Source organism: Mustela lutreola, chromosome 9, assembly GCF_030435805.1.
Source record: "Mustela lutreola isolate mMusLut2 chromosome 9, mMusLut2.pri, whole genome shotgun sequence".
NCBI lineage: Eukaryota > Metazoa > Chordata > Mammalia > Carnivora > Mustelidae > Mustela > Mustela lutreola.
The window spans coordinates 51116050-51142207 of record NC_081298.1 but is presented as its reverse complement, the minus strand read 5'-3'; the positions used below and the strand labels follow the sequence as shown (position 1 = coordinate 51142207).

The 26158-nt window shown below is 41.3% G+C and overlaps 1 long non-coding RNA gene across 1 annotated transcript in view; it reads right to left on the bottom strand.

The window, feature by feature from the left end:
- LOC131808265 (uncharacterized) overlaps window positions 1-15158 on the bottom strand; it is a 36509-nt gene extending 21351 nt beyond the window's left edge. Inside the window, exon 1 of the long non-coding RNA XR_009344758.1 lies at window positions 14978-15158. This is a non-coding gene — a long non-coding RNA (uncharacterized LOC131808265). The remainder of the gene's footprint in view (window positions 1-14977) is intronic.
- Between the last annotated feature and the right edge of the window lie 11000 nt (window positions 15159-26158).

The window sequence follows — 26158 nt, the reverse complement described above, 5'->3', positions numbered from 1 at the left end:
AGACAAAGACACTGAGTATGAGAAAAGAGTAATAGATAAGAAGAATCAATGCATTTGAGGAAAATGGGAATTGAAATACACAATGATTGTTGATTTTTTTAGATGGAGAAAACAAAACTAGCTTGCAAGAAGGAAATAACAGAAGACATGTTGTGATGTGATACAGAATCCTGGAAAAGGCAGTAACGTGGATTAAAGGAGTAGGGAGAGCATATCAGGGAATTTGGATAGGAAGGAGTTAGGAGATAATTGCTTGATAAATTTTATATGGCCCACTTAAATGCACAGATTTCTCTTCTTTATTTTATATGGAGAACAAGGTGTCCTTTCTCTTCCCTTTCAGAGCACCAGAGGTGTACTCTTTCAGACTGAAAACCTGAAAAGCTCAGGACTCAGTTGCTTAAGCAAAGCTGAGAGGACATATTTCAATTAAGATTTACATTTTCTGTAGGTAGTAGACTGTCAAAAGTTGTTTAACCATATTTTTTCATTTAACAAGAAGACTACAGAGAGTGCTTTCTGGTGTTGGTTCAGAGTCTTAAGAAAGTCAAGTGAAGTATCTTAGAGGTTTTCATGGCTTTTTATTCACAGTTGCAAAAATTGCTGTCGGAGTTCTCACTATTAAGCCCACATTTCTGGCAGAAAGATAGAGGTAAAAGAGAATGATATCTTGTATGACTGATACTTTGTCATATAGTTACAATGTAACTAGAAAAGAGAAAATAAAATATTTGATGTTGTTTTAAGTTTCCTTGTTGTCATTCCCTCAGTGCTTTCTGATATTAAAGGAAAAAGTAGATGGATATTGACCTGGCAACTATCAACACCTGTAAGTCTCTCTTGGATAACCAACATCTCTATATTATCTTCTTCCCAGTAAAAAAAATAAAATATATTCATAACCCACACTGTGCAATCTCAAGTTACTGCACCAAGATAAAATTACAATGATTTTCAGTTGTTCCAAATGGACAGAATACCCTTCCTTATGATATCATGTCTTATAAGATAGATAATTGGCTTGCTACCAATATACCCAGATGTGACTGTGGAAGAGACAGGAAAAAAATAATAATATTTATTTATTCCTTGGGTTGACCCTGTTTACACAGATGCATTACTATTAGAAAAGTTTGGTTTGGGACATTGGAATGAATTTACTTAATGGGTCTGCATGTAATTGGGTAGGAGGAAATTTTTAATTTCTACAAAAATTATTAGAATTCTATCTTATTCTCTTTTGTTAATTTTCACATGTTTACAAAGCCAACATTTTTGTCTAGCAGACAAGATCTTAAATCCTAACAAAACTCAATTTTTTCCTTTTTTTTTAAGTTTGAGAGCCTCATGTTCTCTCATGCTGCTTTAAATACAACTCAAAAAAAAAAAAAAGGAGCTAAATGGGGCAGTAAGACCAGACTTTTTATTTTATTTTATTTATCTTATTTTTAATTAAACAATTAAAGATTGTATTTATTTATTTGAGAGAGAGAGAGAGCATGAGTGGGGCAGGGGGATGTAGCGGCAGAGAGAGATGAGAAGTATATTCCCTAATGAGCAGGAAGCCCGATATGGGGCTCGATCCCAGGATCCTGACTGAGATCATGACCAGGAACAAAGGCAGATACATGTGCAAAATCCCCTTTTTTCTGGGAAACAATACTTTACAAGAGATGTTTGAAAAAGTACTGGGGAATCAACTTTAATCGGAGATACAAAAATTTAATTGACTTTTGTAAAGCTACAGGGATCCAAATGATGGGAATCCAAGCCCGTTTAGGTTGTGGACCACAGAGTATTCTTCTCTGTAAGATTTTATTTTCTTCCATGTCTACTAACTCCAGTCCAAGTTCACTGATCTCTTTTTAGATAGTGCAAAACATGGCAAAGAATACCAAACAAGTGCCCAATATTCTACATTTATTACATAATTTCTAACATACAGAAGTGTGTTATCAAGGCTGGTTCTGTGAACGAACCTAGCTATGCTAAAGTTTTTTTTGTTCTCCAAGAAATTAAATGCATGATTATCACACAATTATAAAATACTTGTGTCAAGAATTTTTATTCAAAAATTAATAAGAGAAGCAGATATTAAAACTAGTTCACATGGTTATTTGGGATATAAGCAGAGTTGTGCAGCAGAAGTGCTCTGGGCCCATAATTTCGGTTATAGAATTTATGTTTTCTAATGAAAAATCACTAACTTGCATTATTGTTAACAAGAATATTGTGCATTACCATCAGTTTTCTACATTACAACTTCTTGCTCTACAGTTTGTAAATAACTTTGTCAATAAACGGGGTGACTCCAATGGATTGAGATAATCTCCAGAGTTTCTGCTACATAATGCCCAGGACTCGATTGAAATGACACCTAAGAATTTATTTTGCCCAAAAATTTGATCATTTTTTTCACTGTCCTTACCTATTTTCCAAACCTAGTCCTTTTGCTTCACCTTTCAGTCTACGGACAACCCTGTATCTGACTGAATTTTTAATTCTGGGAATGTTTTGCAGATTAATTTGCTTGCCAGAGGTGGTTCCTCTAATTGATGTCTAAGAACCCTCATTAGTTAAGAAAACTTTTTTTTTAACATTTTCATTGCTACTTATTATTATTATTATTATTATTGCTAATATCTCTATTATAAATAATTCACAAGGGCATCTTTCTGACAAAAGACAAAGAGCTGGCTACTAGTAGAAAAAGTACATTTGACTCTGTCAGTGAAAGTGGTAAAGGGATTTGAGAAAATAAGGCAAAGCACTGGAATTATGTGTTAAAACTTTAAATATTATAGACACATTTACTTAATTTCTAATACTGTTGGTGCTTACAATTAAATAAGATGTTTTCCATGAACCACGCATTACAGCAAATATATTGTTTATACAGATTAAATTTTCATCAAAAGGGACGCCTGGGTGGCTCAGATGGTTAAGCAGCTGCCTTTGGCTCAGGCCATGATCCCAGCATCCTGGGATCGAGTCCCGCATCGGGCTCCTTGCTCAGCTGGGAGCCTGCTTCTCCCTCTGCTTCTGCCTGCCATTCTGTCTGCCTGTGCTTGCTCTCTCGCCCACTCTCTCTGATAAAGAAATAAAACCTTAAAATAAATAAATAAATTTTCTTCAAAAAATTGTAAGTGTATTTTATTGTAGGATCCTGATAAGCATTTTGCAGATGAGAAAAGTGAAATTTAGAAAAGTATGTCTCTTCAAATCCCTCATACAATATCTGGCCTAGATAGAAGGATATACTATCACAATTGAGGAAGATCATTGAGATTACTTAAAATGATAAACTTTACTGTATAGGGTTTTTTAAAAGTTTGCCACAGATTCAGATTCTTTTAAAAATAAATATCTATTTTGTGTAAAGAGAATGCACTGAGAAGTAAAAAGAAAGTGATATATCAGTGCTACCAACTAATGGCTATAATATCATCACCTTATTTATGAACAATGAAACAGTGTGCAATATTTAAATAAATTTAAATAAATTCCTATTTATTTATTATTAAAGAAATTCCTCTAACAAACAGTATGTTTTGAAGGTTGCTAGCAGGGAAGTGTTGTACTACATGGAAGTAATCAGAAAATGTGATCTAAAAGTCTGCCTTCAAGGGCGCCTGGGTCGCTCAGTGCGTTAAAATTCTGCTTTCAAGAAGCTATAACAGTAAGTACTGAGCAATAGCTATTATATGCTATGGACGAATAACTGAAATCTACATTTGAAACTAATGGTACACTATATGTTAAACAATTGAATTTTAAAAAGTTAATTTAAAAAACCACTATTTTATAAAACAATATTCCCAACAGGCTCTTTTGCTTTAAAATACTCACTTTGTAAGGAGAGTCATTACTTTTGTCTAGCCAATTCTTACACCACTGTTTATCCCTTCCCTGCTTTATCCCTTCCCATTATCAATAAAGGCTCACTTGGGTTACCTAGAAGCCATGGAAAGCTTGTAATAGATCTGGCTGGTTTTCACCAGCAATTTGACCACCATGTGCACAGGGAAGTCTATTGATGAAGGCTTTATTGCAATAAGTTGCAAATACATGAATGATTTTGAATTCTGTTTCTTGAGGTCTTGTTTCATGATAATAAATTTAGGGTGGCTTATTGGAATGGATGTTATTAACATGTCTTCATAGTTATAAGTACATGGAATTGTAAAATAGATGAATTAATGTGGCATTACTGACAACTGTCCTCATTTTGAAATCAAATTACAGTGTACTAAGATGAGGAAGCAAAGCAGATTTGGGATTTTGAGTGAAATAATTTAAAAAAGTCTTAGGGGTATGATCAGACTATTGGGTAATTCAGTAGAAAAATGTCAACTGATTGAGATTCTGTGTTCCCTGATTTCAGAGAGAAGTTAAGATTAATAAGTAACACGAGGAGACTAGGAAGCCAAACATAAGTGATAATTTTGTGCCAGGGTGTGTATACATCTGTTTATCTTCTTGCTTTACCACTAAGGTTGCTCCTAGAGGAGAGTTTAAATATGTGTTGGAGCTAATCTCTGTGAATTACACAAGAATCCACATCCTACAGCTCTCCCTGAAACACCCCTTATGATTTCAATGTAATTTGGTTTTTGCATTTTTAGAAATAACAAAATACTTTGCAAACTCATCTACTTTATTACCACCACAAGTGAGTCAGCTGACTCCACATTTTAACACAGTGACAGTCACAGAGGAATGGAGGAATGAGTAGAGTTATCAATATATGTGCTTTTAAGAAGTATGACAGGGTAGCAGCTATTTCCAGGAACCAAAACATGGGTCAGCAGCTGTGCAGGAAAAGTGATGGAATAAATGACTCATTTCAGAGGAGTTCTATAACATATTAGTTCTATAATGTATCTTCAGCACCCAATTACCCGCTTTGATCTAAAGATAAGGGTTTACAGTTAAGGTCCCATTTATGATTTGACTGGTAGGGTCTGAATCATTTTTACTATTGTTTTGACTATTACTTGAAACCTATAGTAGTACTTGGGATATGTGTTGTGTATTCTGTGAACATGTGCTATTTTTAGATTAGATAACTTCTGTCTCGAACCCCTGTTAATTTGTTTGTTTTTATTTATTTGATAGTGGTTTCAGTAAATGGATATATCTGAAAAATTGCAAAGCCACTATTAAAATAAGTTATTTTGATATATAGCATGGAATTGCACATTCCTCCTTTGAATCCAACATAGCTTCACCATATCCTTAACAACTTGGGAAAAACATGCTATTATTTTTCTTTATAAAATTTCTCCTGTTAGGCTGTGGTGGTTGTCAACAGCAGTAACTCCTCTGAAGGCTTTGTCAAAAGAGTTGAAAAAATTGGAAAGGTGTGAATGAAGCTGTTTGCTGAATATAAAGAAAAGAGCACTGAAGTACAATTCACACTCTTACTTCTCCTTCTATGCTTTCAGATGTTTGACATTTGAAAATTTTGCTTCTAGAAGAGATGCCCTATATAATTCTTACTTTAAGGGGCCAGTTGCTTTTATAATTTTTTTATTATTCTACCATTCAAGTATTTCCATTTAAATTAAATTCAATACCATTTTAAAAAAAATCAAAAGTGCAGCCAGTATTCAATTCCTGGGCTAAATAATTTTAGAAAGCTTTGTGTTATTGAAGCTACAGGGTTTTTCTGTAGTTTTAACTCTTTATTTCTGTGATTTTTCCCATTAGTCACGTACGTGACTGCAATATAACAGACATTGAGGATAAAGAAGGACTGAATAGAACAATCCTTGGCCTCATGAAGTTGAGAATCTAGCAAGGGAGTCAAACAATTCAATCATTCAGAGACAATTTATTGAGTGCCTGGCCTAAGATGAGCACAACAAAACCCCAGCACAGAAGAATCATTTTAGTGGGAGAGATAGATAATAGGTAAGCCAACTTAAAAAAAAAATCGTACTGGTTTTTCTTTAATAGTGATGCATATTTGAACTAAATAAGCACATTTTAAAAAAAGCAGTGATTGAGAAGAGGCTTTTTAACTGAGTGGTCCGAAAGGGCCTCCCTGAAAAAGTCTGTTTTGAACAGATTTCTGAATAATATCAGCTAGGAAGCTGCGTAAAAATCTCAGGGATGGGTGATTTTTCCAGTCAAAAAACTGTAAAGGCTCCAAAGTCACAATAGAGCTATAAGTTTCTCTAATAAAGTAACTTCTGACAAAGAATGAGAAGAAATAACTAACCCAGGTTTGAAAGAAAAGGGACAGACTTTCTATGGAATTCATATTTAATTAAAGCTCTAAAGGACAAAAATACAGTAGAGCTAAATTCTGGTCATGCTGATATACCTAATGAAAGTTCATAAACAAGGTGTGGGTAGCAAAGAATGTGTGGGAATGTTGGTAAGAACATTGGGGAAGAGTCATACCTGAACATGTTCTTAAATGAAGCAATTCTTGTGTTGTTTTAAAGGGTAAATTGGAGTTTGCCTAAGTGATTAGAGAAGGATGCCTCAGCTTATGGAAGTTCAAAGTCATAAAGATGTGATAAACTACTGCCGACATTTTCATGTATATTTGTTGTTGCTTCTAGGAATGCTGATCTAAAAACTCCTACTTAAGACAACTAAAACTCCAGACAAAATAGCTTTTAAAATTAAAAATATCAGAATGATTATAAAAATTAAGTGTGGGATCACTGGGCCAAAATACGAAATACAATGAGAGCCTAGAGATATATGCCCTGAAGCCATTTTAGCTATGAGAGCATTTGTAACTGCCAAAACACACTGAGCTGTGTTGTTAATAGACTCTTGATACTAGAGAAACAAAATTCAAAATCCAGCAGCAATCAAATTTGAGGACTTTGGTACAACCCAAATTGAAGTTGAGATCCCCAAAGCACAAGGAGAAGCAGAAATAAGACTATAGCCTACCTTGCCTTCTGTGTAAACTGAGAAAGTCAATCACTGAATTTGGAGTATGATTGTCTTGTAGAGTCTCAGATATAAGAGAAAATCCTGCCAAGGAGGACCATACCATTATTATAGCTCTTAATTATCCCTACTCAATAAGATTTTCAAATATAATGTCTTGAACATAGCAAAATGTAACAAAGCACACAAAGAAAAACCATTAACAAGATTTGATAGACAAAATGGGATTAAGTATGATGTTAAAATGATCAATAAAGGTTGTAAAATGGCTTGATTACTCTGCTCAAAGAAATGAGAGGGGAAGCAAATTGAACAAAAAACTGAAACTAAAAATGATATTGAGAAAGGTTTTATAAATGAACCAAATGGATACTCTAGAACTTTAAAGACATGACAGGTAATTTAAGATACCACAGGGGTGCCTGGGTGGCTCACTTAATTAAACCTCCAATTCTTTTTCCTTTTTTTTTAACACCTTAATTTTATTTTATTTCTTTCATTTTGGCTCAGGTCATGGTGACAGGGTTGTAAAATAGAGCCCAGAGTTGGGCTCTGTGCTGAGACTGGAGCCTGCTTAAGATTCTTTTCCCTTCTTTTTCTATCCCTCCCTGTGCTCTCATTTGCTTGCTCTCTCTTGCTTACAAATAGATAGATGGATAGATAATAGACAAAGCAAAATAAAAGCAGATTATGAAAATAAATATAAATATAAAGATTTGGAAATGAAAACAAGTTCAAAATAAAATAGAGAAGACCTACACAGCTAAAAGTTCATTCAGAAAATCTACTATTAAAGAGGTCATTATGACACAACGTTAAGATATTAAAAGATTTGAGCATGTACTTTACAGAAAGGGTAATCCAAATGGCCACTCATATATAAAAACTGTTTATCTTTATTATGAATCTGGAATTAAATTAAATTAAATTAAAAATAAATTAAAACCTAAAATGACATACTATTACACACTTACCATATTGGGCAACAGTAAAATGTCTTGCAAGAATGTGAAAGAATGAAAGTGCCCATAATGAAAACATTTGAGGTAAGTTGGACAATATTTAGAAAACTTAAAAAACTTAAATAAAGATTTGGTCCATTCCTAGAAATACAACATGGAACTAAATGAATATTTTCACCAGGATATGCAAACATGATTATAGCTATTTCATTCATAACGGCAGATCAGTAGTGGTCTATTTGCACAATGTTACATTATATAAGAGAGAATATTAACAAACTGGGAGGAGGGGCTAGGTTGTTATCATAAACAGATCTTCTATGGTGCTGATTATGTTCTATTTCTTAAAAAAGTTTTCAAATTTATATCTAGATAGATAGATGATAGATAGACAGATATCCCAGTAGCTGCAATGCTAGGCTAAGACCAGGCTTTAAAGGGCTTTTCTATATTCTACTAAATACTTGAAACCATTCATTATACCATAGCTCAGTGTTCAAATCTCCATTTGTTTCCTCAGTTTCCTAATATTTATCTTAAGGTGACCTGATCCAGACTTTTGATCACCTTTGTCTAAATATTTCTATTTTAACAAAGTCCTTTTTAACACTGAGAGACTAAAACTTAGAAAAATACTCTGATTGTTATCTCACTAGAGTGGAAAATATATAGTTACCCATTAACTAATGATATCCATGTCTACATTAGATCCATGACATTTTTAATTCTTGGGAGCTTTTGGTTAAATGAATTTTTTAAGCTTCCTTTAAATGAAGCTTTAAGCCATCACCACATGAATAAAACTAAAGAACTCAATGAAAACAGGCCAAGTATTTACAGAGTAATAGAATGTGCAGTGGAAAGAGTACAATTCTGAAATCATAAAGCCTAAATTAGTGTGATGCATCTTTACTAGCCATGTAATCATAAACCAGTTATCTAAATGTGTTAGCCTCAGTTTTTTCACCCATGATATGGTGATGATAATACTTATTATGCAGAGTTGTTGTGTGGATGTGATGAAGCATGGAGCATGAGAGTCTCATATTCCATGCTAAAATGATAGCTATTTTTATACTGATAATAATTCTAATAATAGTAATTAAATTGTTCAAAATGATAATATTCATTTATATTGAGGCATTGTATTGACTATTCACAGACATATTTACCAAAATAAATTTCATTTTACTTTACCCCCACTTAGGATATATATTCCCTAATTCAATATGAATCTCATTATGAATAATAATTACCATAATAAATATGCTGATTTTTCTTCTATTTATTTTTACGGAAGTATCCTTTACTGTTGAACATAAAGAAACTTAAGCAAGTCTGTCTTATTCAAAATTTGCATGCTGCTTTCTTATGAAACTAGATTATAGAGTTGTATGAAATAAATTCATGCAGACAAGACATTTATGTTTGGAAAAATGGGTGGTCAGTTTAGTATTTCAAAAGAAGATTTTAAATTTAAACCTTAAAACTGAGCTCTTTCAGCCTTATTTATAGACCATCCTTCATGCTTCATAAGTTCTCCTTCATTGTAAACTAAGTAATAGTTTTTGTCACAGTGTATATAACGAAAATGGATTTTATATTCTATTATTTCAGAGTTAGTTGCAGTTTCTACTTCCTTACTTCCTTTTTTGAAAAATAGATTAATTCTACAAAATGTTTTTTCCAGCTTTATTGAAAAAGAAACGACATATTATAATTTGTGAATTTAAGAAATGATTTCTTATAACTGCAAACTTTTAACATTGTGTAAATTTTGTACAATTTGATAAATTGGTATACATCTTTATTGCAATAAATCTACACAAAAATTTTAATACATCTACTATCTCGTATAGTTTCCACTGTTTTTTATGCATGTATTGTAAGGAATTTTAAGATCTATTCTCTTAGCAACTTTTATGTATATAGTATAGTAGAGATAAACTTCAGAGGTCTTGTGGGTTTTGTTCCAGACTGCCTCAATAAAGTGATTATCTCAATAAACTAAGTCAAATTATTTTTTTTTTTTGTTTCCCAGTGCATATAAAAAATTATGTTTCCCAGTGCATATAGAAAATAAACACTATATTGTACTGTTCAAAAGCATTATGTTTTTAAAGAAAAACAATGTATATACCTTAAGTAAACTAGTTCTGAGTTTTCAGTGGGTCATAATTACTGATCACAGATCACCATAACAAATACAATAATAATGAAAAAACTTGAAATATTGCAAGAATTACCAACATGTGACAGAGAGACACAAAATGAACAAATGTTGTTAGAAAAATGGTGGCAGCAGACCTCTTTTATACAAGATTGCTATAAACTTTCAACTTGTAAGAATGTGATATATGCAAAGTTTAATAAAGGGAAGCACAATGAAAAAGTATGTATATTTTATTAACTATGATCATCATGCTGTACATTAGATCCCGAGAAATTTTTCATATTATAGTTGCAAGTTTGCACCCTTGACCACCTTACTCCACCCCAGGTTCACCCCTTGTCAACTCAACTCTAAGTTTCTATTAGTTTGCCTTTTCCTCAGATTCTGTATGTAAGGGATATAATAATACATAAATTTAAAAAATATATAAAATATTTGAAATATTTCACTTAGTATAATGCCTTCAAAATCCATCCATGCTGTTGTGAATGGCAGTATTTCTTAATTTTTCATGGTTAAGTAGTATTCCAAAGTATATATTTACCATACTTATTTTGTTCATTCATCCATTAATGGATATTGAAGTTATTTCCATCTCTTGCTTAGAGTTAATATTTTTATAATAAACATAAGAGTGTTTAAATTTTTACACCGCACCACGCCCTCACCTGGAGCAGAAAGCTGGGGACACGACCTGGGGGCGGGGAGGGGGGTTGTCCAGGCACAGCCTCCCGCGAACCCCAGGGCACCGGGACCACCCAGAACGCTGGGCCGAACCCGGGACCGCATGGGGTCGGGCTGGGAACAGGGCCTTGCGAGGTGCCCCCCACCAGCGGACGCGCTAGCCCCCAAGGTTCGGCACACCCACGCGCGCGTGCTGAGGACCCCCTTCCCTCCCCTGTCGTGGCTCCGCTGCTTTTGTTCTGGACTTGGGATCCCAGGTGGAAACTAGTCCCTCAGACCTCCCTGGCAGCAAGGAGGGCAGCGAGGGATTCTTGGTTTTCTGCCCTGGCTCTTCCTCTCTCCCCATTCACAAGCCTTCTCGCTTCCCTTTCCTCTCCTCATTGTCAGTTTTATTAAATGGTTTTCTTCTGCATGTTGACCCGAAGAGCTATTTCATGAATGAATATACAGGAAACTGAGTCGGAGCCCACCTGTGAGAGCCCACCTGTAGAGGCCTTTCATTAGAATGGTCTCTGGTTCTACCCTCAGTTCAGAATACTGCATGTACCTGAGGACCTACTCCAGATGTTTCTTTCATCTCTGACTTGAATTTGAAATCCTCCTCAGACTTCAGCTTCCAGGATTTCTCCAGTCCTTGCTCTCCTAGGGTCCTGGTGGGGATCCGCCATGAGTGTTGAACCCAGAAAAGAATGAGTGATATATACCCCAGATCGCTGGGGCTTTGTCTTGTTTTGCTGAGGTTGGAAAGGCTTGGGAGAGACCCCCTGTATGCAGATACAGAGCTGCATGAAATTGTTTAGATAAACGTGTTCCCCACTTAATTGCTTGGGCATTGAACACTTCGCCCTTAACCTGTGGCTTGAGCAGTTAGGAGGAGACAATCTGGAGGTGAATCAGAAGATGGCTGAATCCACATGGTGGTGGTCTGGGTTTGGGAGATATTCTGGAGATTCAAATGAAAGATCTAAATTCTTCCAGTGGGGAGTGGTAAACATTTGATGGATGGGAGATGGAAAATAAATGGTCTGGTTAAACTTTCCCTCCCCCTCAAAACCCATTATTTGAAAAAACAAAAAGGGAAGTGAAGGGAGAAATCCTCCCACTCCCATCCCCACTCACCTCCATAGCCACCTCCTCTTCCAAGAACCTAACAGACAAGGTGCCAAGAAGTGTTAGGTACCAGCAGTGGTCTCAGATCTCATTCAAGGATCATGGTGAAAGGCATTCAAAGAGATTGTGTGGGCACAGGGATCCAATTAAGGGGGACAAGTTTAAGGTTTGCCTGGTCTCCTAAAAATTAATGGCACTAGAGATGATGAGCTTTGGGAACTATAGCTTAATGGATACAATGTGTAAAAAGCTTCAGTGAGTCATGGTGGGAAGAGGCCATGAGGGAAGCAAATACAGTCTTAGATGATGTTATTAATAGCACTACAGGCTCTAGATTTCCTGTGGTGGCAAGACCAGCCCGGCCAAAGTGGATACTCACAACCTGGAACAGAGGGTCTTGGAGATCCTAGCACGTGAGTTATGATGAGAAGGTAAAATGATAGGAGGTGTCCTTTGGAAGGACTGTCTCTTTGACTTTAAAAGGGAGAACCCAAATCTGTAGGTGAAATCTTTTTGGCTACAAAGAGGGCTGAGGCCTCCTAAGGTCAAGGTCTCCTCGTCACTTGCAAAGATGTCGAAGAACATATTCAGACATTTCAAAGATGTCCTCATGTCCATAGGCTCCCACTCTGGAATTCAATCAATAAGGTGAGAGTTCCTCTAGTTGAAAAAAAGATCTAAAAAGACGTTCCTTTCTCATGTAATTTCTGTAACCTCCAGGACACACTTACCTGCCCCTTCCAGCTCTGTAATGAAGCCACAGCTGGTGCCAATTTGTGGAACTCCTTAAAGGCTATTCTCCCTTATATACCCCCGGACCAAGTTCCCATGCTCCCTCACCTGATTTCCTGCACTCACCTCCCACCTGGTGTGTTCATACCTGCAAGTGCCTTTTACCAACCCCTTTGCCAAAAGGCAGCCAGAGTGACCTTTCAAAGACCTATCAGTTCCTGGCATTTGTCTCCATAGAAATCTGCACTGATCTTCTAATAAATTCTCAGTCCTCCAAAGGCACCCATAATCCTCCCATCAGTCTCTTGATACAACTCCAACTGACTGATGCCTGTTCTGCCCCATCTCTCTGCCCTTCAACTACACTGCCTCCCTCTTCCTGTGGAGACCCCTCATGGCGCCTGCCTCCAAGCACAGGTGATTCCCATTGATGGGAAGAACCTCTTCCTCTCCCCCATCTCCCCACTCCAGTTACTCCCACTTATTTGTGAGCTCACAAGCCCCATGGTACACACTCTCCATGCAGCCTACTCTCTCTTTTCTAGCACTGGCCTCGGTTTCTAGCTGTGGTTGTGTCATGGACGTCCCTCTCCAGCCAGCCTCCAAGCTCTCCTTCCCTTTAGCTCCAACACTTGACTCAGTGCCTGGCATGTAGTATGCCCTGGCTAGCTTCTAAGAGCGTCACTGAGGGACTGAAAGCATTTTAAAACGTCACCACATAGGCTCCAAACTGTAGGCAGGAAAAGCTTTGCCTGGATTGACATTTTAGAGACGTATTCGTCAAGTTGGATGTGTTCACTGACTTTACCTTGTAAAATTTAAAAAAAAAAAAAATAAAGGACCTCTGTATCGCTTCGCATCTAACGAAGGCACATATATACTATTAGACCACGTTATGAGCTTAATGGAAGGAGACAAGATGTTTTCACTAAGAAAATGTATAAGACTGTTGAGGTCAAGTGGGAGGACACAGTCCGTTTCTTGGAGCATTGCAATCTTACTCTATCACAGCCACTAATAAAAATCTGACACGGGGTGAGTCAGAATTGTCTGCCGGAGATGAGTTAGATCTGGCTTATGTTCCTACAGACATGAAAGCCAGGAACGAAGAAGGAGGCTTTGAAAGCCTGGGTTGAGGAGGCGGTGTGGTTCACTGCGATGAGCTAAGTGCCCAGGGCCACCAGCAGACATGCAGGCCTGTATCCTTCCTTTGTTCTGGGGTCCCTCTTGCACCATGTGGTGAGGCTGGTGGCTGGGAGCAGCTCAGGACATGACCGGGTGGCATCTCACATCTCTCACCCTCCTGTGGGCTCCAGTTGGCTCCAGTTGGTCCCAGGGGACAGCCTGCCTTCCTTGCAAAGCCCAGTAACACTGGGAGCAGAAACTGGGACCAAAGAGTGAGCACCCTGTTTGACAAGCTGGACCAGCCACCTCTTCTTCAGATGCAGGGGGAGCCCTGGCATGCTGACTCCCTTCCCACTTTCCCCTTTCCTCTCTTCCTCCCTCTTCCCTTCCCCTCTCTCCTTCTCTGGTGGTGCCCTTTCCCAATGACCACTTCATCCCTTTTCCTTTCTACATGCCTGTCTTCTAGAGTTTCTTCTCTTTCCTCCCCATTACTTCCCTTCATCTGAATCTCCTCTTTGGTCCCTTTATCCAAGCTCTCTGATCCACCTCCCCTTCCCTGGCCCCTGTTCAGCTCCATCCCAACTGCAGGCAGAGCTGGACTAACATGCTCACTTGCTAGCTCAGCCACCCTCCAGAGAAGTCACTCTTCGGTGGCCACCTTCCTGACCCCCTGGTCCCTTCTCCACTTGTTCAGATATTGCTCTGAAGTCTGAGGAGGACAGAGTGGGGCTGCCACAGAATCAGGCCAGAGAAGAAACCAAACCATGTGTCCACACTGTCCCCCAGCACTGCTGCTGTGAGAGCTTTGGGAGTCCTCAACAGGGTTAGGATTTAGGGGCTTCTTCAGAACCGGGAGTGAAAACAACCATACGTCAAAAGAAAAGCTATGGCCCCCACACAAAAATAATAATCACAAATGAAAACTATGTTAACGCTGAAGTCCCAAAGTCGAAGAATTGCCTTGAATCTGTCACTAGAAAGCACCCAAGGCCTCACTCTCTGGGTTCTGGGTGCCCTGGGAATGGCTGGAGGCTCTGACACGCGCATGCCTAACGATGGGGGCTAGCCCGCCCGCTGGCGGGGGGGTGGGGGTTTCCTTGTGCAGCACTGTCCCCGGCCTGACCCCTGGCGGATGGGGTGCAGTGCGGCGTCTGGGGTGTTCCCGGTGCCCTGGGGTTCCCGGGAGGCTGAGCCCCGACACCCCCCCGCCCTGCTCCTGCCTGTGGCCCGGGTTTTCTGCACCAGGTTAGGACGCGGCGCGGTGTCACTTTACCTGTGAGCAGAGGGTCCTCCGGTGAAGCCATGGGGCGGGGAGGTGCAGCAGGCGGCGGGAACAGGACAGCGCATCCTCGGGGGCTAGGCTGGAGCGCGGGAGCGCACGGGCGGCGAGTCCAGTGGGTCTTGCAGTCCCGACTGGGCCGCAGCGTAGCACCCTGGCGCTGCGCGCCCCTCCTCCGCCAGCCCTCCACCTCCTCCCAGACTCTACACCGCGTCCTCCACGAGCTCACTTCCCGCCTCGGGAATTAGCAAAGCCCCATCTACCGGCTTCTCCCGCCCCCCACCCCCGCCTTCGCCCCCCTCCCTCCTGAGTTCTCCGCGAGCTCACTTCCCGCTTTGGAAATTAGCAAAGCCCCTTCTCTGCGCCGCCCCCTCCCCTATCCCTCCTGAGGCCCCGGCTGGGGCTAGGGTGCGGGGCGAAGCCCAGACAGGCTGCAAGCGTTGCCAGCGCCGGCGCTGGGCAGCCTCCTAGCCTGGCTCCCTGAGCGGGTGCCTTGCGCGGCCTGGCTGCAAAAAGATCATCAGTCCTAAACGCAGGCTGCACTCTTGGGTCAGTTTGCTGGCTTCCAGATTGCGCAAAAAACCAGGAACCAGATTCAACAGAACAGTCCTGGGCTGAGATGCCTGCCAGGGATCTGTCTGAGCAGTCTCCTCTTCTCCAGGCAGGGATGGCACTTCTACCTGGATGTTTGGGTTTTTTGTTTGTTTTTTTGGCCATTGGTTATTACATGACCTCCAGGGTAGGGAGTGAAAACAGGACACCTGATATATAGGCATAAGGCCATTCTAGAAAAATATCTTGGGGTTCTCTCTGAAACGCGGCATTGGTCCTTGCACTATGGTTTAATAGAAAAGGGATTATGCACCAAGTTACTTAAATGAGCATAGTTTGAAATCGTTTACTGAGAGTAAATATTTTAAATAGTTATATTTTAACTAAATCTATCATCAATCATAAATCTATTACACGAAGGTTACAGGCAATTTAAATGCAAGAGCACTCTCTTCAGGGTTTTAAATAATCCGTGTCTGTCTTGGCACATGAGAATGCAAAGATAGGAAATGGTTTGTAAAAGATCATATAATAGCTTTTATTAATTCTATTTATTTGACAGACAGAGATCACAAGTAGGCAGAGAGGCAGGCAGAGAGAAAGATGGGGAAGCAGGCTCCCTGCCAAGCAGAGAGCCTGATGAAAGGCTGGATCTCAGGACCCTGAGATCATGACCTGAGCCCAAGGCAGAGGCTTAATCCGCGGAGCCACCCAGGCGCCCCCAGATAAAATACATTTCTGACTTACAAACTTCAGATAGAATTTTTTTGTCCATGATGACAACTGAAGAAAATGTGTCATCCCTAAACCTAATCTTAACCCCTAACAACGCTGAAACCTAAGCTGACCTTAAAGCCCAAACTAGAACCCTGAATCCCAAACCTGAAATGGAACCCAAAGCCTGTACCTGAGCCCTAGATCCAAGCCTTGAACCTCGAACCCAAACCCTAAACCAGACCTCCAAGTCATGAACCCTGAACCCAAATCTCAGCAAGAAGCCAAACCCCAAATTTGACCTTGAGCTTTATCCCATAAGCCCTGAGTCTTAAAGCCTAAATCATAAACTTAAAGCCCTAAACTATAACTCTGTTCCCTTGTCCTTCACTCTAAATCCTCACCCTAACACTAAACCCAAAGCCTGATCTAGAATTCTGACTAAAACCTGAACCTGAACCCAAATTCAAACCCTTCACCACACTTTGCTTATGCACTTGCCATTGATGGATATTTGCAGTTTCTACCTTTTGATTCTTGTGAACATTGTTTGGGTTGGGGGCTAGGGTTAGGGTCTTGGATTAGGGTAGGGTCCAGGCTTGAGACCAAGTTGAGGTCAGAGTGTGGGTCTGCATCAGGGCATGTTCAGTGCCACTGTTTGGGTATAGGACTGTTGTAATTCCACATTGTTTCCAATTCATTGTTCCTTAGCTATTTGGGGGGAAGTTGAGGGGTATTGGGCTCCATGCAGCTTGAATTTCCGGAATGAAATGGCTTCAGCTGGACTCCTGGAGGGAGCAGGACCTTCCACTGAAGGGTGAGCTCCCACAGTCCTGCACTGCCTTCCACCGCCTGCAGAGGGCGACAGACCGCAGCTCCCGCCCTGAGGCCAGGCTGTGCAGCCACAACTGGGACCAGATACCCGCCTCTTCAGGACCCACTGTGGAGACGTCTGCAGAATGTGGGGCACCTCCCACCCTGACAGGACAAGCTGAGGAGGGTGTGGCTCTGCAGCCACACTGACCGGACCCCTTGTGGAGGACGCACCCACACTGGCAGCAATCCTACCTCCTAAGGACCAGACGCTGGAGGAGGTGAGGAGAAGCCGCCTGAGTGGACTGTCAAGGGGTTCATGGTCTCAGGACCCCACAGAGGAAGGGCGCCCTGTGTAGACACTGGGGCTTCCGTCGTTTTGTGTGAGGAGACGTGGCCTCCTGTTGTGCTGTGCGCAGGGCTGTGGGGTCCCCCCTTTCTGGGCTCGGGTGCTCCTCGGTCCTCGTCTGTGTTTGTGTGCTCGCAGATTTGGTTCCTGTGGCTCCTCAGATGGTCTGCAGTCAGGGAGCGTCCGCCTGCTTCGGTGCTTTTCCTCCTCTGACCTCAACCCTGTGGGTATCCTTCCCGTGTCCACACCCACTCCAGGCTTGTGCCGAGTCCCGAAATTCAGGAGCCAGAGTGAGGACTCTGTAGACGGTTTTGGGGAGAGTAGGTATTTTCCCAGTGTGGGTTCTTCCCTGAGCACAGTGCCTCCCCATCTCCGTGTGTCCCCCTCCCTGTCTGTCGTCATTGTTGCAGGGCTGTCAGAGGACAGGTCTGTCACCTTCTTGGTTCAGGGGCCTCCCGGGTATCTTGCTGTCTTGGATGCAGGTGTAAATGAGATTGTTCTCTGTAGTCTCTTTCTGATGGTTCCTTCTGAGCACGTAGGAGTGCCACTAATTTGTGCATATTGATTTTGTTCCTTGCAAGTTCTTGAATTTATTAGTTCGATTTGCCTTAAACTCCATCTGCCAGTTATTTGACCAGCAGCATGGGTTTATTTGGGAAGAGCAGAGAATGGCAGTCTGGGCTGAGCAAGCTACGGTCCCATCACAGGCAAGTGCGAGAAACAAAGGAGAGGAACATTATTTCATGGAGGAGGAAGAAGTTGGGAAGGGTGCTTGAAGGAAAGTCCCCTGGAGAAAGGCAGGGTGATGGAGAATTCTCACCAGCTGAGCTGCAAAGCTCCTACAAAAAGTCAGGAGATGAACCTCCGGCTTCCCCTGTGGGGCCTGGAATTGGTGAGTATCTCCTGTGGGGGATTGCAATGTGGGGTCTATAATGGGCACTGAGCACCAGGCGCCCCCTTCCAGCCTCCCCTTCTGGCATCCCCAGTCCACTTTACTGGGGCTTCCCTTCCTGCTTTTGCACAGTTCTAACCAGCTTTTGGTGGAACGTTGGGGAAAACTGAAATTCCAAATCCACTGTTTCTACTGCACCTGAGAGATACAGGGGCCCATGATTTAATCCTCCCACGAGTCTCTTGCTAACATGTGTCCGCTCCATGTTGGGTGACCTGGATCTGGGAGGGCTTGGCCTCCATCCCAAAGTCTGATGTTCTCCCTGCTTCCGTGTCGTCGTGCTAACATGGATGTTTCGAAGAGTCATTTCCTCTGCGGTGATTTCAAAGTGCAGTCAGCTAGTTATAGCAGCACAAATACGTCCTGTCTCAATACACTCAGATTCCCCAGCTGTCATTTCTTTACCACGTTTGCCACTTCACACGGGATGCTTCAGTGTGTTTAATCCCACACCAGGACAATGTCCTGCAGAACCACCACATAACCTGAAATGAGGAGATCATTACAGAACCCATCCAAGGGTTAGTGTAAGGGATCAGGGACATGGCAGGACTGACCTGAAGACCCCATGGAGAGCTGTCTGGCTGGCTGAGTTGACAGTGTAGGTGAGGGTGAGTGTCTGGCTCTGGCTTTGTGTCCAGGAATCAGCTCTGTGTGGGTGTGTCCTCAGCTGGGCATGCAGATTTCTGCTCCTCTGAATCCTTTCCGGAGTTCCAAATGGCACAGTTTCCTTCTGGGCGGCAGGCTGAGTCCTCTGGTATTGCCCAGGTGTCCCCAAATTGTAGGGCACCTACTGCAAGGCTTTTGGGGTCAGAATCCTGTGAACCAAAGCAAAGGTTATGGTTAGGGACCACCACATGGCAGGCCCGATCTGCCAGCACTCTGTCCATCTTTCTGGGGGAGGGGGCAGTCGAGGGATTTGTTCAGGGTGAGTGCCCAGCTCCAGGTTTGCATCCAGGGGCCTGCTGAATATGGGGGTGTCCAGAGGTAGGAATGCAGATTTCAGTTCCTCTGAATCCTTTCTGGAGTTCCAAATGGCATGGTTCCTTTCAGGGTGGCAGGGTGAGTCCTATGGTGTTCCTCACTGTCCCCAATCTCTGAGGCTTTGGAGCCAGGCCGTCGGGGACTGACCTCTCAGGACAGAATCTAGGCTTAAGAGTTTGTGCCTATGGGCATGGCTGCACTGATCTGAAAGCACTGTGGCGAGGATCACAGGGGTCTGAGTTGAGAGCATGGTTCAGGATCATTATCAAGGTGTGGGTTTGTGTCCAGGGGACCGCTGAATGTGGGGGTGGTCTCAGATGTCCAAGACGATTTCCCCTACTCTGAATCCTTTCCAGCATTCCAAATTGCCGGTGGCAAGCTAAAATCTCTGGGATTTCTCAGGTCTTGCCCTTGCCCTTGCAAGGGCAAGATACTTTTTACAGTAAAAGAATTCACCAGATGAGCTGAACAGCAGAAAAGACACAGCTCAGGAGTAAATCAGTGAACAGGAATATCATGCAAATATCTTCTTTGAGAACACACTACAGAGCAAGGGAAGATAGGAGAGAAAGCTGAGATATAAAGGACAAACCCTCCAACTTTCCAACATCAATCCCTACTTGTTTATTTCCATTGCTGTCAGCTCCTTCGCAGTCAAAAATAAGTCACCTGAGCCAGCCTTTTTTCTTCCTGAGTTTGGGGCACTGCAAAGCCCACCAGAGGGGCCAAGGGCACCTCTGTACCTGCTGAGCTGAGCCCATTTGTACCCCAACAGGGAGAAGGTACCAGCCTGGCCCTCTGGTGCTCCATGGTCTGTGGCAATCCTTCCTTCTGGACCCTGCTTTGCTGCTCTTCCTTCCCTAACCCTGGTCTCAAACTAGGGATTGCTCCTGGAGGAGGAACTCAGGGAGATGAGGCTCAGGAGGGCCTCCCTGCCTGGAATCTCCGTGTGAGGAGTGCACAGCCAAAAGATTTTGCCCAGGGACTTGCAATGCAGAGAGGCAGATTTCTTTTCTCTCTTTCTCTCTCTTTCTTTCTAGCCTCATACCAACCGGGAGTTCATAGAACTTTCTTCAGTGACTTCTAGGTGTATCTTGGCCACTATTTCCACAGAAATGCCACTTGAGCATGATCAAACACACGTATAAGCAATTACATTTAAAAAAATAAACAATAAGCCAATGCACACAGACTTTTGACAACAGCACAGGACGCTCAAGGGACCAGAGTCCCTACCTTGGGCAATAGTGGTAGAGGCCAGGTTCTGCCACGCAGGTCCCTAGACCTTTGGCAGTTTCCACGATTGCAAATCCAGACATGCAGAATCCTGAGGGACAACCTACTAACTGCAAAAGAGCAAAAATTCATCAGGATTCAGAGAGTGGAAATCCATTTGTACTGGAAAAGAAAGAAGTAGGCTTGCTGTGAATCCAGCAGGGAGGACAGGCATAGATAAAGGCTGGTGTATGGGTCACGGAAACTATTGTTTCTCAAGGGTCATGCTGTCTCTGTAAAATGCTATGAGGACTGTCTCTTGGGGAACTCCTGCTTTCCTACCAGTGACGCCCCCAGATTATGCTTTGCTAGTCCCATGGATTCCTGGGGATACCCAGTTGATAAGCTACGCTGTCCTCAGGACAACCCTTGCTAATGGACTGAATGTGTGTGTCTAGTCCAAATTCAGATGTTGAAGCCCTGACCCTCAAGGAGTGCCATCAGGATGTATGGGCTTTGAGAGGTGATGAGGTCATGAGATTGGAACACTTGTGCATGAGATAAAAGCACTTCTGAGAAAAGACCTGAGAGATTGTTCTGCCAGCTGTCATCCATGCAAGGCTACAACAGAAATATGGGCATCTATAGATAATGAAGCAGTCTCTTGCTAGATATCAGATCTCCCAGGATCTTGCTTTTGGTCTTCTCAGTCTAAGAACTGCAAGGAATAGTACATGTTTTGCTGTTTCAGCCACCCAGTCTGTCATCATTTGTTGCAGCAACTTGAACTGAATAAGGCAGAGCCCAAGTCCTGGTTAATCCCTGCTTCTACTCATTTCCCGTCAGAAAGAGCTTCTAATCCAGAACTGACCTCTGCTTTCCATACACGTGCTTCAGACTCCTTCTGTGAGAGCCCAGACTTTGTAAAAGACTCCTCCCTCATGGCAACCAGCATTCTGTGACTCCTGAGGAATGTCCTCCCTGACTGTATTGAGTCAATCAATCTGATTTTGATTCTGGAGTCCCAGGATCAAGGACTGCATCAGCCTCCCAGCTTCATGGGGTGTCCGCTTCTCCCTCTGACATTCTCCCCTCTCATGCTCTCTCTCTCTCACCCTCTCTCTCTCTCTCTCTCAAATAAATAAATAAATATCTTTTAAAAATCTGATTTTAACAGACCATAAGCTTGTTCTTGCTGGTCTTTGGAAGATTAGGCATTAGCCCTTTGGAGAAAGTTCTGAATGGCTGCTTCATGAAGGGGTGAACTGTGTCCCCAAGGTCTCTTTTTGCTGCCTTCTAATCACAGATGCTGAGACAAATCCTCCCAGGTGCTGGTTTTTCAAAGCACTTAATGCTTTGGCTTTGAGGTTCCTCACTTGACAGTTCTGCTTTAATCAGTTTGTGACAAAACAGCCAATTGGTTGTGGATGCAAAGTGCACTGATAAAGTTAATATCAGGGAACAATTTTTTGAGTGTCAAGCATGTGCATGTGTGTGCACACACATATCCATGTGGTAAGCATTATGGTAAATGTCTGACAAGAATTAAAACATCAAAATGTCAGGATACCCCATTAGCTGATATTTTTATTATTCCTACATCCTAAACTTTGAAAAACAGGGTCAGAGAATCAGAAGTGGCAAAAAGAATCAAGATTTGAGGCAGTTCAATTTCACAGCCAGCCTTGATCAGTAGGCATGTACACCTGTGTCTAGTTTCAGCTCTGTGTAGCCTTGCCATAACCTTGGATAAGCCATTCATCTCTCAAGTTCAGGTTCTTGGTCCAAAGAGGGAAGGGGCACAGGTTGAGTACCTCCAGTGGGACTTCCTGGCAGGCTTCTTCATCCAAGCATTCCTGTTTCAGTTTGAGGAATTGAATCCAGTCTTTGTTTTACCGAAGGCCAAGCTTGTTCAGTGTGTCCATGCCACCAGCCAATAGCATTTGTCCATGCCATGTAACAACTGAGCAACATTCATAGGAATGGGGGGAGGAAAAGTTGTCCACAGGTGTTGACAGATGTTCTGCATGGAGGGACAGGAGCTGGGGCCATCACCTGCTGTTTCTAGTGGCCTTCTCTGTCGAGTTAAAACAAATGGCAATTATTTGCAACGGCAGGGATGAAAGTAGAGGGTATTATGCCAAGCGAAATGAGTCAGTCAGAGAAAGACAATTATCATATGATCTCACTCATATGTGGAGTTTAAGAAACAAAACAGAATCATAGGGGAGTAAAGGAATAAAATAAAAAAAGATGAAGTCAAAGAGGGAGACAAACCAGAAGAGACTTTAAAAAAAAAAAGATTTTTATTTAATTATTTGACAAACAGAGATCACAAGTAGGCAGAGAGGCAGGAAGAGAGAGAGAGGAGGATGCAGACTCCCCAGGGAGCAGAGAGCCTGATGTGGGGCTCGATACTCACTAATTATATATAAGCTGTCAACCTTATTCTTATTTTGAGGTAGCTATATCTTTTTGGGTTTTAGGACATCATACCAACAATGCCAAATAATTTTCAGACAACAGCAGGATCTCCAAGAATTCAACTAAATTCTGACACTATCTACCTGAACATAGCGTAAGATTTCATCAGTTAAGGGATCAGTCCTCCAAGACTATCTCCAACCCCATCTCAGATGCCAGTCTCACTGTAGGCCCCAGGTTATTACCTGTGCTTGTGACTGAGCAACTACAGGTTGGACGTCCCAGTGGCCTACTTTTTACGTTCTTTTAATTTGCTACAGGGACTCACAAAACTCAGAAAAATACTTACTTTATGTTTGCCAGCTTATTAAAAGATATAATAGAAGATTTAAATCAATACATAGATAAAGAAGTGCACAGGGCAAGGGATGGAGAATGGGCACAGAGCTTCTATTACCTTCTGTAAGACTGCCACTCTTCCTGCCTTTTCATACATTTAACAAACTAAAAGCTGTCTGAACCCAGTCCTTTCAGGTTTTCTGTGGAGGCTTCATGACATAGTCATGACTGACTAAATCATTGTCATTTGCTGATCTAATCTCCAGCTCCTCTTCCCTCCCCAGATAATCCTGAATTGGGAGGAAGGGGAGGCATGTTGGGCAAAAAGTTATGAAGGCTTTCACCAAGTGGTTGGTCCTTCAGGCAAACAGCCCTTGCCTTGAGTGAGGTCTGAAGGTCACTTCATGAACATAACAAAACACACCTCTCTCACCCTTATCACAGGAAATTCCAAGAGTTTTAGGAGCTGTGAGTCAGTAGCCATGGTTGAAAACCAAATATTCAGATGACCAAAATATATTTCTTGTAAACCACTATATTACACTACATGCTTAAGTATTTAATTATGTGATCTATTAAATTAATATTTTTCTAAGAGTCTAAACTGTTCTGTCAGTAATCTGGATTGGGGAGTGATGTATTGCCAAATTTCTGTCGTTTCAGTCCAGGAAGTCAAAGAGAAACAACAGGAGAGCCCCTTAGGGCAGGAAGTTCAAAGTAACAATGTTGACTACTACTCCCTTCTCTTGATTTTTTTTTTTTAAAACAAGCAAAGCATCTCTTCAGAGTTGCAGTTTAAAGCCAAGAACATGCGGAATTGGGACAAAAAATATAGTTAAATTTGGAGACTTGCAGAGGTAGAATCAGAGTAGTGAAAGCCATTACAGTAACGGAACTAACTGAGGTCAGTCTTTGGTGAATCACAGAAACAGGTGGAGTTGTCAAGCAAAGGAATCTTTGTTTACAACATACAAGGAGATCACATGGAATAAGTTCCAAAGCCTTGACTGTTTGAACAGGAGAGAGATTTTTATTTAGTATTTAAGATGAATACTCAGAAGGGAGAGTTTTATTATCCCGTGTATGGTTGGTCATAAGGTTGTGGATGCATGCACATCCACATATGTATTTGTGAAATATGTATTGCATGTTGACCTGAATGAAGCTTGTATTCCACCGAGGGCAGAAACTTCAACGTTAGAATAAAGCAGAGGTAACTGTTGGACAAGGGAAAGGGACTCTGCAGGCTTCAAGAGCAGATATAAACTAGATGGGGTCTTGGGCTCATTTTCTGGGACAAGGAATGCAAGGCCTTGATTACTTTTGAAATAGCACTAGGAGTTTTACCACTGATTTATTGTCTCAATAGCATAGGCTATTTCCTGGTCTGGTGGTGACTGTTAGTTTTCCCATTGCCTTGTTCCCTCAAAATCCTTAACTAGTGAGGTTTTTGCATTTCTTTGTAAGAACCTCCCAGGGAGTTTTGGAAGAAGTGTACTTGGGCAAGTACACAGGTGGGGTATAGATCATTGAAAATAGCTGGGGACAAAAAATGACTTTTCTTATGTTAGGAAAACTATATCTCATCTTTAATTTTCTGGGAACCTCTAACTCTTTCTGCTGATGTTACCAGCAGGCATCTGAGATATTACTGATTGTTCTCTTGAGCCTAATGAAAAGGAAATGTAGAAAGCAAAAGTCAAAACTTTAAAATCCATCCTGCAACTCATCAATTCACTGCAGCCACCTCTCTGTCTTTCCCTTTCTCTTTTTCTCTCTTTCTCTTTCTCTCTCACTTTCTCTCTCACATACGCACAACACACGCAAATCAACTTAAACAATTTTTAATTTTCCCTATTCCATTTTACTATACTTGAGGCATGATCATTTTCTTAGTAAATACAAGAAAAAAATCTCGGATTCCATCATTCTGTGTGATTAAAGTATTGAGGAATTTACTTCCAATAGCACTTATAAAAACATATTTTATATAAGTAATATTATATAATCAGGTGCCTGCATTTTTCTTATTCTCCAATCAGTGTTATTTGGCTATTAATATTTTGTCAATCAATATTCCCCTATATCTGAATGTGTGGGCAGTGAGAGATGAGTTAGAGGCAAGGATGGTGAACACTCCCAACAACTGCAGACTACATATATCTTAAGCCATGATTTTCTTTGTAAAGGTCAACATTGATAATGTTCTAGTCATACTTCCGTGTACCAGGAAAGAAGTAGCATATTTCTTGAAAGACACAGCTATCAAAGCTCCATTGAGAAACCGTAAAGATGGAGAAGGGATTTGCAAAGTATATATCTGATAATGGACATCTACTCTGATTATTAAAAAATGAATAAAAATAAAAAACCTTACTAATAACCAAACAGACTATCCAATTTTACATGTGAAGGAAATAATGGAAGAGACATGTCACCAAAAGGATATGGATGGCTTATAAGCACATGACAAATTTCTCAACATTTAGACATTAAAGAAATACAAATTAAAATCATAATGAGACATGCTTACATATCTATTAGAATGGCTAAAATTATAAAGGCTAATTGTACTTGGTCTGAGCTAGATTGGGAAGCAACAAAAAATCTAAATTGTTGTTGGCATATATCATGATACAACCACTTTGGAAAATAGTTTGAAAGTTTTTTTTAAATGCAAAATATGTTGCAGTTACACAAATAGCCATTTTACTTCTAGGCATTTAAACAAGAGAAACAAACCCTATATACAAGGACTTGTATATGAATTTCATAGCAGCTTTATTTTTAAAAATTGAAAACAGTGGAAATGTTCATCAATGTCCATCCATAG